The sequence below is a fragment of the Zonotrichia albicollis genome, chromosome 5 (assembly GCF_047830755.1).
Source record: "Zonotrichia albicollis isolate bZonAlb1 chromosome 5, bZonAlb1.hap1, whole genome shotgun sequence".
Taxonomy (NCBI): domain Eukaryota; kingdom Metazoa; phylum Chordata; class Aves; order Passeriformes; family Passerellidae; genus Zonotrichia; species Zonotrichia albicollis.
In genome coordinates, this window is record NC_133823.1 from 68325887 (window position 1) to 68349671 (window position 23785).

Sequence of the window (23785 nt, forward strand, 5' to 3'; positions counted from 1 at the left end):
CCAATACCAAAAGCACTTTAGGTTAAAGATATAGACAAAAACCACAACTCAAAAATTTTGCATGTATTTCCAGCTTTTCCCTTGACACATTTTATTGAAGTCGGGGGGAGACGACCCACCTTGCATTGGTCAGCCATCGACTCCGCTTTATTCATCAATCAGGCACCTTTTATAACAGTGTTAATCAAGTTCATGCATATTGCAAAATCTGAGCTCACAATAGGTCAGAGATAACATACCAACCCCTCCTTATGTTTCCAATACCAAGATTTGGGTTCTCAAAATTATTCTTGCTTTCCCAAAACAGCCAAAGATAGAACATCCACTTGTTATGAGAAAGCTGCCTGAGAACTCTGATGTGCAAGGCTCTCAAGGCCTTCCTGTTTGTCACCTTTACTTGTAATTAAAAATAACCTGAGAACCTCTGCTGTTCACAGAAACAGGCTGTGAGAATCTGCCCCTCACAGCTGCCTTCTGAGCCATCTCTGAAAAAATCTCCAACAACATTTTAAAAAACTTTATGTGGTCTTGTTTACCTATCCTCAAATATAAATATATAAAATTAATAATTACTACAAAGTCAGAAGACAGCCTTCTGAAGAGCAGAGCTTTATCTTGAATTCTCTGTTTTAAATTTTAGCATTTTTTATATAAAAAAAAAAAAACAGTCTTCATTTTCATTCCATTTGTTTCTCTGTTATTGGAAAGATTTACATTTACCTTTCCCATGCTGAAGGTCACAAAATGATGGATTAAGCATTAAAATAACCGGAAAGCATAGCTGAATAACAGAAAACATATTGAAATAATGGATCTTTCTTTGTGTTGATTTTGAAGATGAACATTTTATATTCATGATGAGTATCTCTTAAAAAGTAAATTCAAAGTCACATCATTACACACAAAGGGGAACATTTAAATGAAATTTGTGGTAACTTGGCTGATGTACTAGATACTTATGATTCCAGGCAAAATCAATTCTTAAATATAAATTTAATGCGGTTACTAATCTTATCCTCATCACTGCAGTGGTTTTAATCCAGAGCACACACAGATTGTGAACAAAGGGTGTAGGAGGAAATGCAGTGGATACAGTGCAAAACGCCTGATTCCAGTCACACAGGGATGTCACCTGAGGTTGTGTGTCATGTGTGGCTCCAACTCCATACCCAAAGTCAAGCAGAGGGGCAGAGGTTTATATTTGGCATTGCTCACCACAGGAGAAACTACTGACCAGCCAAATGGCCCAATTCCATTTTGAAATTTCACTTTCTGTCCCGTGTTGGAACTGCTTCCAGAGACAGAGACCTCTTCAGGATCTTTGCTTTCTTTATGTCACTTAAAATTTTTAGACTGCTCACTCTGAATGCAATAAAAAAATAATCTAAAAAAATGAAAAAGAAATATCATCAAATATACACATTTCATGTGTATTTCCAAGTCAAGTTGTAAACAAGTCTTACTCTCTTAGTCAAATTCAGCTTGAGCAAGATCAATCAGTAAGGTAGAAGAAATTAATCACGTTTAGATCAAAGGCAATAGGAAATTGCCCAATTTAATTTTGGTTCATTATCAAAAAGGCTCTGATTTTTTCAGAAGATTGGCAATCAGTAAACCATCAGATTTTCCTAAACCATCAGATTTCCAGTAAGTGAAGTTAGACACATCTCCACGTAACATGGATCTCAAATCGTACTTGCCCTTTGCTATGCACACTATTTTAACTGCACCTTTCCTGCTCTCCTGGGTGAAATCAGCTTATCCTTGTGGGGCATGTAAGAATGAGGACACAAAAGTGTCATGCAAAAAGGGACTTGAGCATGACAGATACATCTGAATCTCACAAATACTGTTATCATCAGCAAGAAATCAGTGCCCAGTGAGTCAGGGTGATCACCTGCTGCTTTTGGTACGTTCACCTCAAACATCTGCCTTGCCAAAACACTGCTGGAGAATGGGAGACAAGGGAAGGGAGCAGGAAAGGGGGACAAAGTGACAACAGTTAGCAAAGCATTCTTCATTTTTCCTAAAAAAACTCAGAGATGGAGGGACAGGACAGCACAGGAATGAACTCAAGGTGGGATTTGACCCTTAGGGCAGCCAGCAGTGCTGGTGCAGCTCTGTGCACACAGGGAAGCAAATAAGATGCAGTTGTGGCAGCAAGGGTGGAAGAGGAAAATTCTTGAAGCTCCACAAATAGGGGCTGAAGGCTTTGTGTTTGAGAAATATCTTATAAACAAGTTATCTAATGCATAGGAAAACATGATTCTGAATTGCTTCACAGACAAAGAATGGGTGAGGACACATTCAGGCGTGAGCAGTCCCTCCACCACAGATCTTTAATTGTGTCACTCTGGTGTCTCAGGTTACCAAAATTACACTGCATGTCTGTGCAACTCAGTATGCCTTCAGTGCTGTTTAAAAATCCCCACACACACCTATCCATGATACATCCTCCCAATAAGCAAATAACCCTTAAAAAGCACCGTGTTTTCCTGGCTTTTCCTTCTAGTGATTTTTTCTTTCTTACCGATAATGCCATTGCACAGCTGGAGCCCATTAAATTTAACAGCAACACAGCCACTTGCAGACACCTTAGAAGTCCTCCTGCAATAAACAAACAACAAACAAAAAAATTTAAAAGACATAAAAGCACTTCCACATAATGAGATTATAATGGGAAAAGATGAATAAACTCACTTATTTTTGTTCTTCTGGAATTAGCCAAGCACTTTTCATTCACAAATATTTGAATGTGATGTGATCCATCCACTCGTACAGAAAATCTGTTTAAATTCCCTCTAACATCTGATGTTTGAGAGACACAAGGCATCCTATGAGTGCTTTGTTACAATCATTTGAATTAAAACAGTGTAGGCAACTTTTTAGCACCTAGCCATCCTAACTAAATATTGGGACTATTGAGCTATCATATATCCGAATTCATAATTTGCTCTTTAGGACTGAATGACAAGTCCCAAGAGAAAAAGAGACCTTTTTTTAATTTAATGTTCACAAAAATCTACATGGTACTTCACATAAATATTTCTAAAAATCTGCTACTGGTAGTATTATAGGCAAAACAGCACTTTTATAATTTCTTTTGATAAGAAAGATTTCAGACAAGGAAAGCTTTATAAACAATTGATCATTTGTACCATTACTATTAGTTTGTAAATTCTTCACAGTTTAGTCCAGTGGAGTCCTGATCTAGAAGTTTGGAGGTAGAACATCTTTTGGAAAGAGAGACATGTCAAAAAGTTCCAAAATTCTATAAATTGTTGTTTTTTCAAATCACAGAAAGAAATAAGAAAATTGTTTGGTGCAGGCTTTTTAAACACAGACTATTCAAAAGCAGATAGACAGGATACAACTAAAGAAAACAAATTTCTCTCAATCATTTCTTTTAAAAGTAGGATTGTTTTCTGCTCTAGCAACTTTTCAGAGGCATGCTGAAAGAAGAAATCTCTACATAACTTTTCAAAGAGTCTCTTTGAACTTCACCCCTTCCACCTATCTTCTGTCTGGTTTGGCTGGAGGCAGCTCAATTCAACAGCATGTAATTATGATATAATTATTTGCCATTCTCCCTTCCAGTTTTTCTCAATCTCCAGTGAAATCTGCAATGTGTTCCTGCAATAACACCTTCCCCTGCTTTCAGGAAAGCAGTGGCCTGAGACTCTTGCTGTCAGCCCTTGTATACCCCAAAATAGAAACACAAAACATCTGCAAAGTTGTGAAGGCAAATCCAACATCTCTGCTCTTCATCCCACTCAGTTCCTTCTCTTTTCCAGTCTCTGCTGGTCATAGGTTATCTAGCAACTGCTCAAAATTAAGGAGTTTCAAATCTGAAAATTGTTGAAAGAGTTGATTTGGCTCTATGAACAACACTTATTATGATGTGTCGCTGAATGACACGAGAGAGCACAAGCACACCACCACTCAAGGTGAAGGGAAAAAAGGGAAGTTTTATTCTCTGACTCCAATATTTATAGCTTTACAAAAGTGACAGTGGATTGGAAGGTGACATTGACACCTCTGCAATGTCACTGGTCAAACCAACAGTCCATCAACTCTCTCCTCCTCCATAAAGGAATGTAAAACAATGAGTTATTTACAGAAAGTGTGTGAGAAAATTCACTCCAGGAATGTCAACATCAGAAGGCTTAGAAAATCTTAAAAAAACAGGGTGACAATGATGAATGCTTAATGGAGGATGGTTACAATTTTGAAATTGCAACTGACTCACAATACACAACAAAAAAACCCCTTTACATTGCAAAGATAGAGCTGATTCTGACCAGGTATACAGATAAATAGTGGATAAACAATTTATTTAATTTTCCACTGTGTTCTTCCTGTTGGAGTCAACAGGTTTATAGCATTCCTGGTGTTATTTACCAAAGACACAAAAGATCCATCAGAATGCCCTCAACACAGATTCTCCTACACAGCCTTGACTCTCAGAGTCAACTTAGGTCAAGAGGAGAAAAGGCCAAAGATCAGGAGACAGATGTGGAGCTGAACCAGGAATTCTCATCAATGTGACTGTGGCTACACTTAAATCCTTCTCCTTCTACCATTGTGCTTCTACTAAAGATACACAAATTTCATTTACATGAACATGTTCTTAATGTCTAAAGTACAGAGCACTTCTGAAAAAATGTCAGAGAGCATGAAGGCTCAATTTAATGGTCTTATGCTATTAGATACAGTATTCACTAAAGGAAAAGGCGAAAGGAGATTAGAGTGTTTTGTTCATTAATCATATCAAATTTGCTTTGATTTTTTTCCCATTTGCATTTAATATAGACATAGAATCTCGACTGAGATTTTAAAACTGCTTTTACATCAAAGTGTCACTAACAACTCTGGAAAAGCAGTCCTGATGCCGATAGAAGCAAAAAAATTATGTTTCAAGTGCAGTTCCTGAATGCATCACATTTTTTATAGATTGTAGCAAAACTGTCATGCAAATAATATTTTCAATTCCATCATTTTCAATAAGGCTATGATTTTCTCATTTCTGTTATTTAGATTATTGAATCTGCCATTATTATAGTAATTTGGCCTTTGCATAAGCTTCCATGTTGCTGACAAAAATGCTTTTGCCGTCTCTGTGGGCACCAATGATTTTGATTTCATATGCTAGGTAAATCATGGGTTTTCCCAGCTGATCCTCATGAAAAAAGGAAAAACTGTAAAATTTTTAACAGTAAGATTAAAAAATAATCAAATCTCCTTTAAAAAAGAGAACGTCAATAAAAGAGAAAAAGAGGTGAAATTAAAGTGATTAAATATTTTTTTCAAATTATGGGCAGCAGTAACTTGGGAAATGGGGAGAGCATTATAAAGGAGTAGGAGAAGAAATTTTTCAGAATTTAACATACAGAATTTTTCTCCTTCAGTTATTTATTATAAATACACCACTACTACTCCTGATTTCCTTGTCCAACCAAGGAGCAGTTTGTTATCTGGAGAAACACGTTCTTCAAGGAAAGAAAATCACAAAATCCTCCATTACTAGAAAAAATAATAAAAAAATTTAATACTAATAATGATGTAAGTTTGTAGCAGAAACCCATAACTAGTTCTCCAGCTGATTAAACAACTCATTGATTAGAAGTTTCTGCTGCATGTTGCTTCATTTAAAATCCTGAAGGGTAATCCATTCTTGTGCTTGCTTCAAAGCTGAAATCATTTATCCCTCCAGATATTGCATATAGAAGTTCTGCTTGGATATTTTAAAGTTAATCTGAACAGCAATTGAATTCTGAGGAAAATCATACTTTATTTCAAGGTCCAAAAATCTGTAAATATTTCTAGACCTGAAAGAGAGCCTCGAAAAGAGTAAGAAATAAAATAAAATTCAGTCAGTTAAATCAAAATTAGAACTCTAAATTCAAGCATGAGTTGAGAAAACACTGTGAGATATGGACACAATGCCAATCCTAACCCCTAACCATAAGAGCTAATATGCAACCTTAACTTTTATTAAGTGGTTTTTTTAGAGGAATTGTGCAATTTTTGTCACCACCTTCCTGGCAACAAACACACTGGCTCTAATAAATTAAATTTACATTCACAGAGCTCTGTTTTGGCAGTGACAAAAGAGAGATCCAACTCTTCTCTCTCTCCAGATTTTTCCCACCAACACTTCAGAGTTCCTCTGTTCAGTAATGAAAGGATATTAGGATTTTTCTTACCTTAGCTCTGTTCAGAGCAGGGACAGCAAGACTCCAGCTTTAAAGAACTGCTGTCCAATGACTTCTAGTGACAAAATTAAAGCCAAATTTAAAAAATCCTGATAATTGATTGCTTATGCTTATAATCAAATGTCGCAATGCGACATGAAATGAACGACACTCACACCCTGAGATGTCCAAGGCAAAAAAAGGCATGTTTATTTCCAGACCTCAACATTTATAGAATTCCAAAAGTGACCATGGATTGGAGGATGAAATTGTCACCTCTCTAACCACACTGGTCAAACCAACAGTCCATCAATTCTCTCCTCCTCCAGAAAGGAATGCAAAACAATTATTATTTACATGAAAAGTGACTGCGAAACTCCTTTAAAATGTAAACATCAGAAGTCTTAGAAGAACATTAGAAGAACAGGGAGACAACCAAAGAATTACCTAATTTCAATTTTACTGACTGCTGATCGTGCTTCTCCTTTCAGTGCATGATTTTATTTGAAATTAATGACAAACACACTGATTATTCCAAAAAAACTTGTTGCCAAATGCAAGACGCTAATTCAGAAAGGATTTAACAAATGCAAGTAGAGAAACCATAAATGTTTAATAGATGTAATAATAATTTTAAAAAATAATTTAAAATATGAATTACCATTTCTATTACTGTGGGGTTTTATTGGGGTTTTTTTCTGCTGTTTAAAAGTAAAATCAAGTGGTAAACTGCAAGGGATATGCTGAACATTCACTTTGCAAGTGTAGCTACAGGTGATTTGGGACTGGGATTGATGCTTCTGTGTCTCATCCTCCACTGTCACCCAGACAGTGATGAAAGACAGCAGGGCCAGGGAACACTTGGGAGCAGGGAGAAACTGAGCATGAAAAGGTGTCACACTAAATGTGACATTCAGAGAGGCCAAGTTTATACAACCTGATGGGGTGAAACTTGATATCCCAGTCACCCATATCAGACACCGTGAGGAGCCTGCATGGCCACAGCTTTCCTGTGTAAAAAAAAAAGGGAGGTAAAAAGTGAAATTGTGCTTTTCACCAGCTTTCAGCACGATGCTTGTTTTCAGCTGGGACATGCTGGGTGCTGGGCAATGTAGCACCAAAGAGCAGTGCTGTGGACTGGGATCCATCCCATATCAGCTAGAGACCACATAAGGAGTTTTTCAGCGTCACCTTGCCATGTGACAGGCTGTTTTATCCTGATTCATGAGTTCTCAAGGCAGCAATAAAATTTTGCAAAAAGGCCCTCCTTCAATATCAGATGCACTGTGGTAAAGTTCCTGACCTATAGTCCCAGAAGAATAGAACAGAACATCTAGGATGATGTGCTCTAAAATCTTTTTAGCAAAAGCATGGAAATGCAAGCATTATTTTGGCAAAGTATGCTTGTGCTTCCTAATTACGACATAACCTTTTTTTCACTTAGATCTTGCATGGGAAGCATATAAAGTTGCCATGATAGGCTACAATTTATCATGATTGTTAAAAATGAGATATTCAGATTGTGTTAGGTGATTAATCATGGTCAGCAGTATAACAAATAAATAGAGTGTAATGCATCTTGAGAATCTATGAAGAATAATTAATTTGAATTGCCAGAAAAGTAGTGCAGATGAACAATGAAATAGAAAAGCAAAACATAAACAGATAAGTACCACAAACCCCATGAAATATAATGCTGAAATATTGATTGATGACAGTGTTCCCTTGACTTTGCCCAGAACATTTACAGATACATTGCTGAAAACTCTCCTAATAGAAGATGTCAGGTAGAAGTAAAGGGAAGTGAGCATCAGCCAAGTTGTGGTGTGAGTAAGTGGTGCTTTGCAGCAGCAGCTATAGCCCCATGAAAAAGTAGATAAAAAAATGGTCAGCATTTACAATGAGAGAGAAAAAAAAGTTATCACCCCTCCAAGAATTGGGGCCAGATGTCCAAATCTAGCACAGTGCTTTTATTTCAGGAGAGAGTGCTGTAAAAACTGTTAATCAGGTGGTTTTATGCAGTTTAGGTTGTTCTATTGACTGTTTTATGGACTGATGTTACTAGGATGAACTTGCTACACTGTAAATAAAGTCAGTCTGATAAAGATCAATACCAAAGGAATAGCTGTCAATACAGGGATAAATTATTAAAGGAATAGGAGGGTAGTGTGAGTTTCATTTTCTAGATAGAATGTTATAAATATAGGCTTTACAGGGAAAAAAATAGAGGCAAACATTGTATTCAGGAATCAATATAATTCCACATATAACCAGAACTCATCCTTTGAAAAGTGTGGAGTTCATGGAGAGAAATATTCTGAAAGAACACATAAAACATATGGGGAAAGATCACCATAAATGCAAAACAAGAGACAGAGGGAAAATATTCTAAATCAGTTTTGTACAGCACAACTGTACCAACAAATATTTAAAGGAATACAAATTAAGTAGTGACTTAAACTTGAGTACCTGCAAACACAAATTGGGGCAAGATTCAGGTACCCCAAATTCCCACTGGATATGAGAGCAAGAGAAACCACTCAGCACCCAGGTATTGCTTTTTTGCCCTCATTCCTCTTTTAAAAAATGCTTTGGACTGAACTGATTAAGCTGGTTGATTGTGAGAATCTTTTGGAACTTTAAGAAAGTTCCACCTCACAGCCCAGATCAGAGGGAGTAAGTATACAAAATCCGTGCTCAGAAAAGGTAGAGCTAGAAGGGATGTGTGACGGGATTGAGCACCCAGCCCAGGCAATGGGACAATGTCTTTCTAAGGTCCCAGAGCCTCGGCAGGAATCTCACAAGGGTCCTTTCCACCAAGACTGTGATGGGTAACGAGATTTTCAACACTTCAGTGCCATTTCAGTCCAGTTCTTTTAGTCCTCCTCTATCCTTTAACTGCACACAGAAGTGCTGATACTAAAACCCCGGAAACACATGTTTGAAATGTCAGAACCTTTGTCCACAAGCAGTAAAAAATAAATAGGAACCAAGTCTGTTTTAAAACAGAAAGCAAAATAGTGTGCTTGACTGCACCATCCATTCAAAATATCAGAGAGGGCAAATAGAAAATAGACATGTGTGACAATGCTTACAGGGGTCTTGGGATGAGGGAAGAGATGAGGATCTGACTCCATGTTTCAGAAGGCTTGATTTATTATTTTATGATATATATTACATTAAAACTACACTAAAAGAATAGAAGAAAAAGTTCTCATCAGAAGGCTAGGCAACAATAGAAAAGAATGAATCAACAAAGGTCGGTGGCTTGGACAGAGAGCGAGCCATCTCTGCCATGATTGGCCATTAATTCCAAACATCCACACGAGACCAATCACAGATGCACCTGTTGCATTCCACAGCAGCAGATAATCAATGTTTACATTTTGTTCTTGAGGCCTCCCAGCTTCTCAGGAGGAAAAATCCTAAGAAAGGATTTTTAATGAAAAGACGTCTGTGACAGACGTGTTTTTAGGCATTCTCATTCCATAAGATCAAAGAACTTCACAAATTAAGAGGTTCAGCAATATTATAGCTTTAGGATTGAGATAGGATTTTTTACAAAGGGGAGGGTCAAAAGTGACAATCTTTTACAGCAGAGTAAATCCAAGCATTGCTTTGGATAAGTGGACAATATAAAGGAAAGAGCAGCCCCCTGCCCAGGTCTGAGTGACTTACCCTATGCAGCCCTTACAAAGATTAAAGTCAGTTCCAGGGAGTTGATGGAAGTTGATACAAGTGTTGACTGAAATAACAAGTCCACAGAGTGTAAAGCATTAAAGGTATAGCAGTGTCCTTAGAGAAATCCTTTGGTGAAAGTTTAAGGAATCATGCCCAACTCTGGTATTTTCTGCTTGGACTTCAGAAAAACAGAGGATTTTAGGACTAGTTTGTATGATTTCTGATCCTGGCTTAGTTTTTTTTTTTTTTTTTTTCCCTTTTAACCTTGTGCTAATACTTTCCAAAGATATTCAAAGCAGATGATTTTACAGATGCTCCTGACAGAGCACAGTCCAACAAATAATATGGTTTACTGAAGCCACAAGCAGATACAGACATCTGTCAGACACAGGACACTTCCTGCAACATTTCACCAATATCAAACATGAAATATTGATTTTCAGAAATATTCACCTATTCCCCTTCATATTTTGAAAGTGTCAGGATGCTAGCAGCTGTTAGATATTACTTTAAATATAAGCTGTGTCCTTGAACTGACAGATTCATTTGATAAGAACCCTTATTTCACTACCATATTTTTGCTGTTAATGCTATGAGAATGAAATGTTGGTGAGTGAACAACAAAAACTTCCAGCTGAACTAAACTATTATTTATAAGACATTCTGAGATATTGATCTGTCTGCTTTATATATAATTAATGCAGTTCAGTGCTGAACAAAAGGTACAGTTGTAAGAAAATGTGCTGTAGGGCAAAACTTGTAGAATAATTAAAAACTTAAAATTACTTCCTTTGACTTAACACCTTCACTTTATCTTTAAAACAATTTTACATGACTCAATAGTATAAAAGCAAGAGATTTATAGATAAAATAGGGAACAGTGGTTATTTTGCATTAGAATTAGAAGTGTAATAATTTCTCTTTATAACCTGATCAATACTCTGCCTCTCCTTTTGACTTTCATATACAGCAGATCATTTAAAATAAGTAGACATAAAAGTAACAATGTAAAGACTGGTCCATTTAAATGTTCAAACACATCTGTGCTTAGAAAATGAGGACTTGGTTCTTACTCTCATGAAATAGGAGATTTTTCTATAAGCATTTCATAATTTGTTAAATGTCTCCCTTTTTATCCTACCAGACATTCAAATTCTTGTGTTGGATTTAAATGTATTTGTAATGTCATAATTGTGGACAGGAGGGATGGAGTGGTCAAAAAGATTGATGGGAGATTACCTTAGTAAGATTTACAGATTGCTTTATTTCAGGAAAAAATAAGTTAGAAGCCAAAGATCTGATAGAAATACATCTAATTTGTGCTTCAACCCTGCACTTGACATTAACTTGGTTGTACCAATTCCTTAATCCTTCTGGTTTTCCAGTCAAAATACCTTTTAATTAAAAAAACTTTAAATGTGCCCCTTTGGCCATCTCTTAAATCAGCAATCCTCTTAGACTTCCCCTTAGCAGCCTAATCCCCTTAGTTCCTTAGAGAAAAATGCTGTCTGGGAGAGCTTGTGGCACCGTGCCCAGCAGAGCCAAGCTGCCTGCACGGACTCTGTGCCAAGTGGGCAGGAGCCTTCTGATCCTCCCTCAGCCAGGACCAGCTCAGGGAATCTGCACAGGGTCCATAATTCAGGAGCAGCACAAAGGGGCAGCGAGTGTCAGAACCCAGGACATTCCTCTGGCTGCCCTGGATGGCTCGAGACCCTGGCAGGGGGCTCAGAGACCTTGGCACGGAGTCACAAATACCTGTGCCTTTGATTTTAACTCATTGAAATTATTACCAACTTTGTGTGAGGAGTTACAAGCCACAAGGGTTTGAGTAGAATGATAGTTAATTTGTCACAGGGTGAAAAAGTAGAATTTTGGGGGTTTTAGAATGGGGAGTCAAGAGGCAAGGTGGAGGAATCTGGATGCTTCCTGTCTCCTCCTCCTCCTCTTCTTCTCCATCTTCTTCTTCTTCTTCTTCTTCTTCTTCTCCTTCTCCTTCTCCTTCTCCTTCTTCTTCTTCTTCTTCTTCTTCTCCTTCTCCTTCTCCTTCTTCTCCTTCTCCTTCTCCTTCTCCTTCTCCTTCTCCTTCTCCTTCTCCTTCTCCTTCTCCTTCTCCTTCTCCTTCTCCTTCTCCTTCTCCTTCTCCTTCTTCTTCTTCTCCTTCTCCTTCTCCTTCTTCTTCTTCTTCTTCTTCTTCTTCTTCTTGTTCTTCTCCTTCTCCTTCTTCTCCTTCTCCTTCTTCTTCTTCTTCTTCTTCTTCTTCTTATTCTTCTTCTTCTCCTTCTCCTTCTCCTTCTCCTTCTTCTTCTTCTTCTTCTTCTTCTCCTTCTCCTTCTCCTTCTCCATCTTCTTCTGTGATGGTGGCACTTTTGCACTGGTTTAGAGTAGAGACAAACTGTCTAACATAGATGATAGGTACTGGAAAATTATTGTAAATAATGTACATGTATTTCTTAGTATAAAAAGATAACACTGCCCCAAGGTGCTGGACCGACCTGCTGGACAGACCTCAGCAGGTCACAAAAAGAATGTTATAGATAAAAGAAAATAAACAACCTTGAGAACCAGAGCCAAGGAATCTCAACTTTTTCTTCGGTCACAGGGCTGGGAAAAAAGACTCTTTAATACCTCAGGAGCCATTTCAGCAACACAAAACCCAAGAAGGGAGATGTCTCTCTGTGGCTGGTCTGTGTGTAATACCACTGCTCTCTGCTCAGTGAAACCAGTGGGAGATCTTTCCTGATGTACTGGCATCTAGATCTCACCTGAGATGTTTCCTGAAGCCTGGGAAAAGTGAGATGGTGCCAGTTTTGGGCTTCTTTTCTGTCTCTGTCAAGGTCAGGATTGAACCTCTCGAGATGGTATCTTGCATTCAGGCTTGGATGTTTATTATTTCTTATCTATATTACAAGTCATGAGCTCTATAACATTCTACTAACAAGCTACAAAATGGCTAACTATTTTTCTCTACAAGGTCTTTAAGGCTAAACTATCCAATTAAGAAATGATACCTAAATTAATTTTCACTTTTAACCCAATAACTAATCACTCAAAGTCTGCATTGTGGACTTCTCTGTCCAATTACAAAACCACCCAAACCCATGAAAAAGAAGGTCAGGAAGGTAAAGAAGAACAACCAGCCACTGCCCTAAAACCTCTATATTGCCCCTTATATATTGCTATATTCTAAAACCTTAAACTCTAAGTTTTTCACCCTGTGATATTGCACACTTATAATCAAACTACACACCCATATCCCAGTGCTATTAATCAATTTTGGAAGCCTTCTGCACAGCCTCAGGTCAAATACAGTGTTCTCTTGAGGGTCTGTGCCTTTCAGCACAAAGTTTAAAAATCTCAGCACCCAGCATTCCAAGAAGATTGCTCCTTCTTTGTGCAGCACAAACAGCTCCTCTCCACCACCCAGTCTGGACCCTAGTGTAACTATTTAACATAACTATGAATCTCAGAAGGGGAGAAGGATAGGTTGAAAAATTTCTGGTGTATCAAACAATGAATCTTTTCTCTCAAGCATTGCCTTTTTAGAAACAATTATACCAGCCAGATCCTTCACACAGACCAACCTATAAATCTGCAAAAGCTGAGCCTTTAAATTTTGATTTTCATCACAAATTTTAAGTATCAATAGGATACAAAAACAGCCACACTGTTGTTCAAAAGAACTGAGAAAAAAAATTAGCATTCATTAGATATGCAAGGAAAAACTGGATTTTCCTGAAAAGATTTTTTTTCTGTCTTTGAAGAAAACACATCTGTACTTAACAGGGAGGGAGAAAAAAAGGCTTTATACTGTGCCAAATAATTGTTCTTTTGCAAAATTAAAAATCAAGATTACCAGCCAACCATATTTCTCAAACATGACATGTTCTCTACACCATATGCTCTAAAGAGAGATTCATTTAATTGTTTGGAACAAGGCCACAGAGTTGTCAAATTCCAGAACACCACCCAAAGTCACGTAATAGGTTTCTTCAAGGTGTATGGCATTGCATTATGCTGTTTTCCATAGCTGAATTACATTCCTCTTACATCTCAGACTAGTAATTACCTAATCTCAGGAATCAATGAGAGCCAGACAGGTGCTTCAGTGCTAAAGAAAATGACAACCCAGAATAAGGTCCTTAAATCACCCACATTAAATACTGAGCAATATTAATAGGGTTCTTCACAGTGGCCCGCTTGCTTGGACACCAAAGCCATCCAGAGTAAGGGAAATAGTCTTTCAAAAGGTAGTAACTAAATTGTGTGTTGTAGAGCACAAATACTTTCCTTGAGAAGCAGCAATCCACATCCAAGCAGGGTGCCTAGTACCCAAAACTGGACAACCACACAGGAGCAAATCACCAGCCCCCTGGAGCAAAAATGTCTTTGCACCCTCAGAAGCATTCTGAGCTGACATAGCGGCTCCCAGGTGTCACATACACTTAGGACACACCAGCAGATCCCGAAACACTGGCCAGAGATCAGCTTGAAGGAGCTTCAGCTTTTAGATATGGACAGGCCAAGCACAGTTAATGGGACAAAATATAAGATAGCTGGGGGCTATGTATAAATCACAAATGGGACGGGGCTGCTGTGGAACTGCCTTGAGCTGTTTGATTTTCCAGCATCACTCTCATTACATGGCTATGACAATGGGGAGATGCCACCAGCTCACATCCCAGGCAGCACATCAAGATGTTACAAAATAATGTTACAACTTATTTTAAAAGTTTTCTGACCAATCACACAAAGCAAAAGCACATTGACAGTAGTTCTATCCAACCACTATAAGCACAGGTACCTTTGGTTAAAACAATGCTTGCTTATTTTGAATACAATACCTGCTTGTAAGCCTTAAACACAATGCACAGAGCTCCATTATGAAGCTTCAAACTTCCTAATATTTTGCTAGATAAACTTTTCTGCAGCTTAGGGAGTTATTCTAGACAAGTGTTAATACTCAGACCATTGTTCTATTTGTCCTTGCTTTTCTACTTTTTACCTAATTTTTCTGCTGACCAATCTCATGGCTGCTGCTTAGCTCTAATCACAGTTCTGCTAATCACAGTTCTCTGAAGCCTGCTTTTTGCAGCTTTCCCAAAACCTTCTGATTTTATAGATTCCCACAAGTGGCCTCTGTGGAAATGCAGCTCACCTTTCACATGGCAATCTAGGGCTTGCTGTTAGGGTCATAGGTGCTAGGATACATTTATGAGGGGTGGAAAAGGGCCTGTGTTTACTTCACCCAGGCTTCTTGCTGGATAATGTGCAGTATCTACCTGAGACTAGAACTTTCCTAGTCTCTTTCAGGGGCTGACTGCATTTTTTTTTCTCTTTCCACAATAAAAGTGAAATAATTATAATTTATATTCAATCTTCAAGCAAACATACAATCATCCCTTTGCCTTGTTACCTTGGATAATAATATAATTTGGATGCAAGGATGCAGTTTAAGGAAAATAATAGTACTTTAAAAGCCTTGTAGCAATTCCTAGCAGTTGTGCTATCTTTATAAAGGAAAATTCTCTACTATGTTTTGTTCTGACCTAGGCTGAAGTGAGATATATTTCAGTTCTAAACTTCTCTTTATGAATTCTGGGACATTTCTGTACTTTTGAAATTTAGCAATATATGTACTAAGTTAATTTACTTTAGCTTTCATTTGCTAGCACTAGAAGCTAATGAAAAAGTTCTCAAAAGGAACCCACGAGTGTTTCTAAATATGTGTTTCTGCAAATCAACACACTGATATTTACTGATATTTTTCTGAAAGAAAAGCTCAGGATTTAACTGTGTATCTTACATAATTGCTGCATCATTCTGCTCCTTTTATCAAGTCTCTATTTGTGTTTTAAAAAGTTTACACATAAACACATCAGAGGATGTATTTTCTCTGCCTAAATGACCATCTGTGAATTACAGACCAGTACCATTCTTCTTTTCTCCGCTCATTGTGTGGAAGCTTTTAAAAACATTATAAATCATTAAAAGCTAATGGTTCCCATCTAGCTTTTTACCTCCAACACAGCTCTTAAAAAAGGAAATTACATTACACTTTCTGCTTATGATTGTCAGTTGAAACTCATTCATCAGCCTTTGTACCTTGCATGTACTTCCAATAATTGCAACATCCACCTTTCACTCCATTCAGTATTTCTAGATATAACACATACATATCTGTATTTATCTAAAAAAGATGTTATTTTGAATGCTCATGACATTACCAAAATTGACTTCTTCACTGTACTCATTATATCTCAAACTTGAGAATTCTCAGAAAGCAAGTTTCACTTGTAGCAACTGCAGGCCATTGTTTCACAGCTACTTAATTGGCTCTTAATGAGCGTAGAAAAAGGGAATGGTGAGGACTAAGTTAGGGTAGAGAGACAGATGTATGTTGTAAAAAGAAATTTAGCATTGAACAGCACTGTAAAGTTAGCATTCCCTTACAGCTCCTCTGCTCTTGACTCCTTGCCAACACTGTCCATGAAGTCAGAGATTGATGCCAGGCAAATTACAGGTTTTCTAAGGGTCAACAGCTCATTGTATGCTTTCAGAATTTCAAAAGGCTTCCAAAGAGTAGCTTTTCCTAGAACTGTTGGTGCTCTCAAGTAGACAGACATAAAAAATACTAGAGTATATGTACTTCTGTATATATACAGGAAACTTAGAAATGAAAGTGTCAATCACACTGCTCATTTGCATTTGTATTCACATTTATACATATTCAACAGCATAATCAACCCTAACACATTATTTTGCACTATATTAAGTTACTCTCTTCTGTGCTACAGCAATATAGAATTTTGTTCTCTGCCCAAAACCCCGTGTTCTTTACAGGCAATACTTTGGGAAATTCCACATCAAATATATCATTTGTGCTAATTCCTTTACAGTGACAATGTGGAGAAAGAGGAAGTTGGAAGACAGATGTGCATCTTCAGATGCCTATCAGCACAACCATATTTCTCTTTGGCATCACTGGTACTTTGATCACATGTGGGGATTTGTTTAGACTCAGACCTGAAGACAGAGAAAAACATTTTTGGCAGATTTATTGTCCCTCCTTAGAGAGTAGACAGTTATTATATATCACTGGCTGGAGGACCCATGTTATATTCTTGCTCTGGCCTAGATAAAATTAGCTGTATTTGCATCAGAATGATCTGAATGGAAACTTCTGTATTATCAGAGTTTAAGAGATGTAAATTGCATGAGCTCCATAAACTGCAGAGGTTTTGGATGTTGCACAGTCCAAACTATTTCCCTCTTCTCTCCCTGTCCCAGAAATGCTTTTATTAAAACATTATTTTTAGGAAAAAAAAACATTATAAATATAAACACATTTATCACTTAACATTATGTCTTAAATATGTATTCTAAAGGAACTGAAATACCATCGAGGTAATGCCATAATGTGTAGCTCTCTCTGCAGGGGTCTCTGCTAGGGGTTTCTCACATTCAATTAAAATCTTCCACTTTAAGCTCTTTGAGCTGCAAAACACAGTATCTGATATATAAACAGTGTCTGGGACTGTGAATAATACCAAAAACTGATAAAAAATATATAGCAAATAGAAATAGACCCACTTTGTGCAAGAAGAACTGCAATCCTTTTGTTTAAGGCTAGACTTAACAGGTATGTTCACAGCAGCACCTCGTGGTAGACAGGAGACTCTTAATTCCTTTTCATGTTCCAACTCCCCAGAAAACACAAATGCTGGTAATTTGGGCAACTGGAATGATTCAAGGATTAGAAGGTATTACAGAGGAAGAACAAGGAAAGGAACTTAATTTACACATCTAAGGTAAAAAAAGAGATTAAGGGGATATAAAATTATATAAAATATCTTCAAGGAGCCAAGGAAATAATATCAAGGCAGGAAAAAAATATGCAGGCTAGCCAAGAAAATTTAACAAATATACAATCCCAAAATTACTAGGTTTTGGGTAGAGAGCAGAAAACAATGGATAAAGATAGACAAATGCTCAAGAAAACAACACAGGTGACTGCACCAAAATTATATGAAAAAAGAAGAATGTAAAAACATTGCTTGCAACTCCTCAAGAAAAACAAAATTGATATTAATACTGAGTGTTTATTCTGTTAAAATGTATAAGATCAGGGCCTTGTGGACCTAAGAATGTCTTTCTGGCTTGTTGAGGGATTGCTTTTCTTTAGGTGAGATATGCAGAAGCCAGAAGTGCCAATTGTTACTTTTAATAATATTTTTCAATATCTCAAAGTTCATGTATGTGAATACCTGGCAGACCCTTGCTGTTTCATCTTTCTGAGCACAAGGTGGGGAAAACTGTCCAAGCACTTTAGAGAGAGATGAAAAACTGAAATAAAAGAAGAAATGTGAAATCAAAATAATTTCTCATTCAATTTCTCTGATTATTGAGCACATTAGAAGAAGGTATTTTGTGGAAGATGCTCTGTAGGAATGTGGTAGGAAGCTGGCTGCAGCACAACTGAGTACAGAGAGGACATGAAACGTAGGAAACTTAAAAAGACAGATTTTTTTTCATTAAAAACTGGGACATACATGAAATCACAGTCATTCTCATTCATTTCTGTTATGTACTGAGACTCTATGTAAACTCTCTGAAGCCCATTTTCTTTAATCTGAAAACTTCTAACCCACTTAAAAAAAATTAAGGACCTGTATTATATTGATCTTCCCGTTTCGTTCCGTGTTTTTAATAATACATCACAGAAGTGGCAAGGCTTTTATGATATGTTGGTGTCATACATCATAACTAGCACCACTGCTCCAGTGATGTATTATCCACACAGTGTCAGGAACCAGAAAGATAAATGCTGGTCTGTGGATGGCAGAGCACCCCTCTTGTGAAATAGTGATAAAGACAGATTAATTTATATGCATGCTACAATCCAGAAATAAGCCAAATTTCCATCTGATACAGGCTGCATGCTACTTTTGGCAGGATGTATATACTTTTTTACAAAAGAAGAAGCTGGAAAGCCATATATTTGCTTTTGAGTTAAACATTGTGCACATAAATCTTGATTTTTTGATTGAAAGGAGCTCCAACAAGAGGGTAAACACTGAGCACCCTTCCCTCATGGACAGGGGTAGCTGAAGGATGGAACATTCCACATGGTTTTCCATGTCTCAGCCTATTTTCAAGAATCAATCCCTTATGCTTACATGTTTTCAGGATCATCACATCCATGATATCCACTGAAGTCCCTCTCTGCCAGCTTTTTTACACATTGTACAGGTGCCATAGATAATTTCTGTACAATGTGTTACACTCTTTTTCTTTGATTTTCTTTCTCTCTCAGAGAACAGCAGAGCTTTGTTGTTGTCCCCCTCACATCACAGCAGCCAAAGGACATTATTTGCCTGTACACTTGTTTTGTTTCAGCTGCCTGACACTTTGCTGAGCTCCCTCAGAGTTCTGCACAGAAGGACATTTTGCAAAAGACCTCCTCACTCTGGAATGTTCACTGAGCACTCTACTTTTCTGTGAACTGATTTTTATTCCCAGCCTTGGTAACCATGAATTTGGGAGGTGCACTGTTCAGAGCAGCCATGACTCACACTGGGATAACACAAAGACCCCTAAATCCTATTGACCACCCCACCAGTGCCTACTGTACTGTGCCCCTGCACAAAACCACACCTTGAGAGATGCTTTGAGCCACTACTGTCATTTTATCTGCTCCTTCTTTGTTTTGCAAAACAAACACAGGAATTGGGAAGGGAAGGATTGATCTTTATGAAATTTGAGACTTATTTTTCAGATAAAATAACTGGAATATGTTTCTCTCTCTACTTATGTAAATGGAGTTGAAGAATTAAGCACGTGGTGCAGTAGATAATATTTAATTAGCTCAAAAAGCACGGTGGTTATTCCAGATTCTGTGGTCTATGAGCAAATCATATTAATTTGGGCAGGATGAATCAGCTCAGAACGAATGGACTTGACAGCGTGACTATCCTCTGAGCAGAACGAAACCCAAAGCTTTTCTGAGGCTTAAAACCTTTGTTAGCTTTTATTAATTAATCAATCAGGACTGGGCATGAAAATAACTCCAGAAAGATTTTAATTTTTCTTAATTATTCAAAACTTAGTCACTACTGTAAGTAATGGTTATAGGACAAGAACATCAGCTCCTCTGAGATTTCAAGCCTGCTTTTCTGCATTTATGCCTGAGGATAATTTTATTCTCTTGGCTTCTAGCTTGTCTCCTTACCATGAAATCACGCTTAGGAAATGCAAAAGAGAATCAGCTATGTGAGGGAAAAAAAAAAAAAGATAAATGCCTGAACACAAATATATCCTTCAGCCAAGTTCTGACTACTGACTACTGGAATATTAACGTAAAATATTAATTAATATTAAAATTAGTGGTAACAATTGATTTACCAATAACAACTAGTGCTAACAAGTTGGTCTGTCAAGTCTCTTGGCAACATTAAATCAGTCAGTCAGATGATAAGAGTGATAAGATGAGCCATATGATAATGGAATTTTCCAGATTTGCTACACTTACAGGGCTTTATCTTCCTTTGTAGCACAATCCCTTCCTTCCCACATGACTAAAACAAGTCCCCTTGCTACCTCACCATCTGGAAAAGGCTAAATCCCCACTTTTTTTGCCCAGAAATTAGGAAGTGGAGATGTGGTGGAATACTGTAGATCAATCAGACAAGTAACAATGGCAGCCTTTGGTGGCTGGACATGTCTGTTGTGGATTTAATAGAGTATGCCCTGGCAAAGCTGCCAGGTGCTTTGTATGGAACAATCAGCATGCACAAGTTGTAAGTTCTTATGCTTAATTACAGCAACTGTAGCATCAGCACAGGTTAAACACAGTGGCTTTCATTTTACAGTATTAATCAGAAGGAAATAATGAAACACATTACAGCAGGCTTTCAAATCCCTGTCTTTGTATTGTGGTTTCATCATTTTCTTCTCTGAAAAGGTTTCATTCAGCCTCTGCCTTTTATATCAAGCCCTGTGAATCATCTCAAGTAAAATACAAACATGGTAATTTGTTATAAAGCTGAGACTGGATGTACATCATCAGTTCTGCTGCAAAATTATGTCGTAAAAGCAGCCTATGATGTTGGTTGTATTTGTTATTTTTTTCTTTCTCTTTATGCTTTTGTATATCTGTCCCCAGAAGATCATAAAATTATTCTAATTAGGGATGTCAACTTCTGCCTGAGAAGCTGAGGGGGTAATTACATCATTTATATGCAAAATGGGTAATTTTCTCCCTGCTCTTCACCATTCCCTTCTTTCCATTTATTCCCCCGTATCTCCACTCTTCAGAGCTGAGCTATTTAATTTTATTCTACTCCATCTGGAATATCTATGCCACTCTTCCATACAGTGTCAGACACAAAAGCAGGAGCTACCTTTAGACTAAATCCTCACAGCTCTTTTTCTCCATGTACTCCTGACTCTATTCAATATTCTTAGGGAGTTTAAGGTCTACCACAGAGACACTGACTTCTGCCCCAATGTACATCAGTAACATTTCAGTAAAATAGAAAACATGCAGAAATGTGAAACCAATTAATTTTTCAAGTTGATGGGAAGAGGGGGAATTAGCTCCTAGTAAGAAACCAAAGATTCTGGTATCTAGGACAATATACCTAGACTAATAAAATATTCCCTAACAATATTTGAGTAAAAACTGACTTTACCACAGCATCACCAAATTCAAACTGACTGTTTTCATACCCATAGTCTTACAGGGCATCTTTAAAAAACACAACGAAAGGCCTAACTCATCAGAAATATAATACAATAGGGACCAAAACAGGGTGAATCCTCTATATAAAGAATTTTTTTTTTTTCAAAGAAGCAAGAGATGCACCTATAGCAGAAGAAGATTTAGCCATTGTTCTGGATACTTAGCTCAGTCTTCAACTTGGTTGGACCCTGGGGCATAACCACAGGAAACAGTGTAAACCCACAACATTAGCCAGTACATGGTGACATTCAGGACTGCATATGCATGTATAAAAATTAAATAAATAAGTTAAATAAAATCTATGCAACTGACTTTGGCATATGGCCTCTTTTGCACCCTAATTCAGGCAGAGGCACACCTTTTCATCACTGGTCCCTAGCAATCATTACCTCAGTCTTTATTTCCTTGACTTTTTATTTCAGTAAACTGTGAAAATAATTCACAATAAATATCTTTCACTTTAAGCTATTTTAAACTTTACTCAATCTGTTTTAATTTCTGCCTCATTAATTTTTGGCATATGTTTTAAAATCCATTGTCAGAAAGATATTGTACCCTAGGGGGTTATTACACATTTTTTTCTATATTTTTCTAATGGTGACAGGCACTCACAAAATTTTCAGGGTGATTTTTGAATAGCTGATCAAACAATGATATTTAGAATCAACAGATAAATAAAAGACAAATTGTTCCTTAATAGCACTCAAATGCTATATTAATTTTCTATGTTTTTTTCAAGGTTGAATGCAGAGCTCGTAATTTAAATTTAGTTGGATCATTTGGGTAGCTTACTAATTTCACAGTAATTCACTAAGTTTTTCTTTAGGGAACACATATTTGTAAATATTAGTAACTGCTTGATGCTTTCTACTCAGGCCTCATTGGAATGATATAGGGATTTTATTTGAATCAATGAAAAAACTGTGATGATAAGGAGATAATTCTGACTTAGTGATGACTTCTGAATGCATATGCAGATTTTTACTTTATTGGTACTCACTGCTTTTTATTTTAATCAACAAATGAAAAATAAAACTATTTATTTCATCACATTGGAAAACCCTTCAGCATTAAGTTATAATTTAAAAATATATAGAGAGTAAAACTTCCTTTATTCATACACACTCTAACTTAGGTGTCTTTATTTTGCTTTTAAGATTGAAAGGAAAACCATAGGCCAAATATCCTTGAAAACCAGAAGAAAGGGAGATTGTGTTCTGATACTTAAGTATCTAGAGCTTCAGGGTAGCAATTTGGGAGGCCTGTACCACCTAGATAAGCTGCCATAAGAATGCAAAGGCCTTTAAAACACTTGTTCCTGTTAGGTTTTGTGAGCTTACCTTTTCTTCTTCTTTTCCCACTGTGTCTTATTTTCTTCTTCTATATCCCGAAAATTGAAGATATTATAGGGCAGATTGACTACAGCTGGCAACAGGAGGAATTCTGGTTGCTCACTCGAAGCAGCTTTATGTTTTTGAAATGCCAACCAGCACACATTCAGAATATAGAGAGAATCTCTACACTGTACTCTTGTGCAGTTTAGTAGCACTTATGCTTGCATTGTGCTGAATTCCTGCAGGGTCTTTATGATCATTAAGATGTTGGCTGACATCTTGATTTCTGCTGGTCTACAGACCAGTTTTATTTTATAATCATGTTGAACAAGTATTAATTTATCTGTATAATTACACAGGGATTATTTTTGCTTTTAACTCTATAAAAACCATCCTACATTTTGTGCTCAAAACAGCTCCAAAAGTCTCTTCCCAGCATTGTTTGGAAGAGATAAAGAATATAGACTGGCTGAATTTCTAAAGATTAATTTATTGAGAGGAGATGAGCTTTGTTCTTGGAAGAGATAAAGAATACAGACTGGCTGAATTTCTAAAGATAAATTTAGTGAGAGATGAACTTTGTTCTGGCAATAGCTGAGAATTGGAACTCTTATAGAAGATGCCTCTTGCTGAGAGAGGAATTAAGCATAAGAGATTTGAGATTATAGTTTTCCTATAATCTGTTCATTGTGAGGGGAAGAAACTCTCACTGAGTGAACCTCCATCCATTTTTAGGACGTGAGGATGTGTACACATAGTTTCTACAATGATTCATTAAAAATTAATGGTTTTAGTGCATTCCAGTGTGAGTGGACTGCTATTCCTCTTTCAGGTGA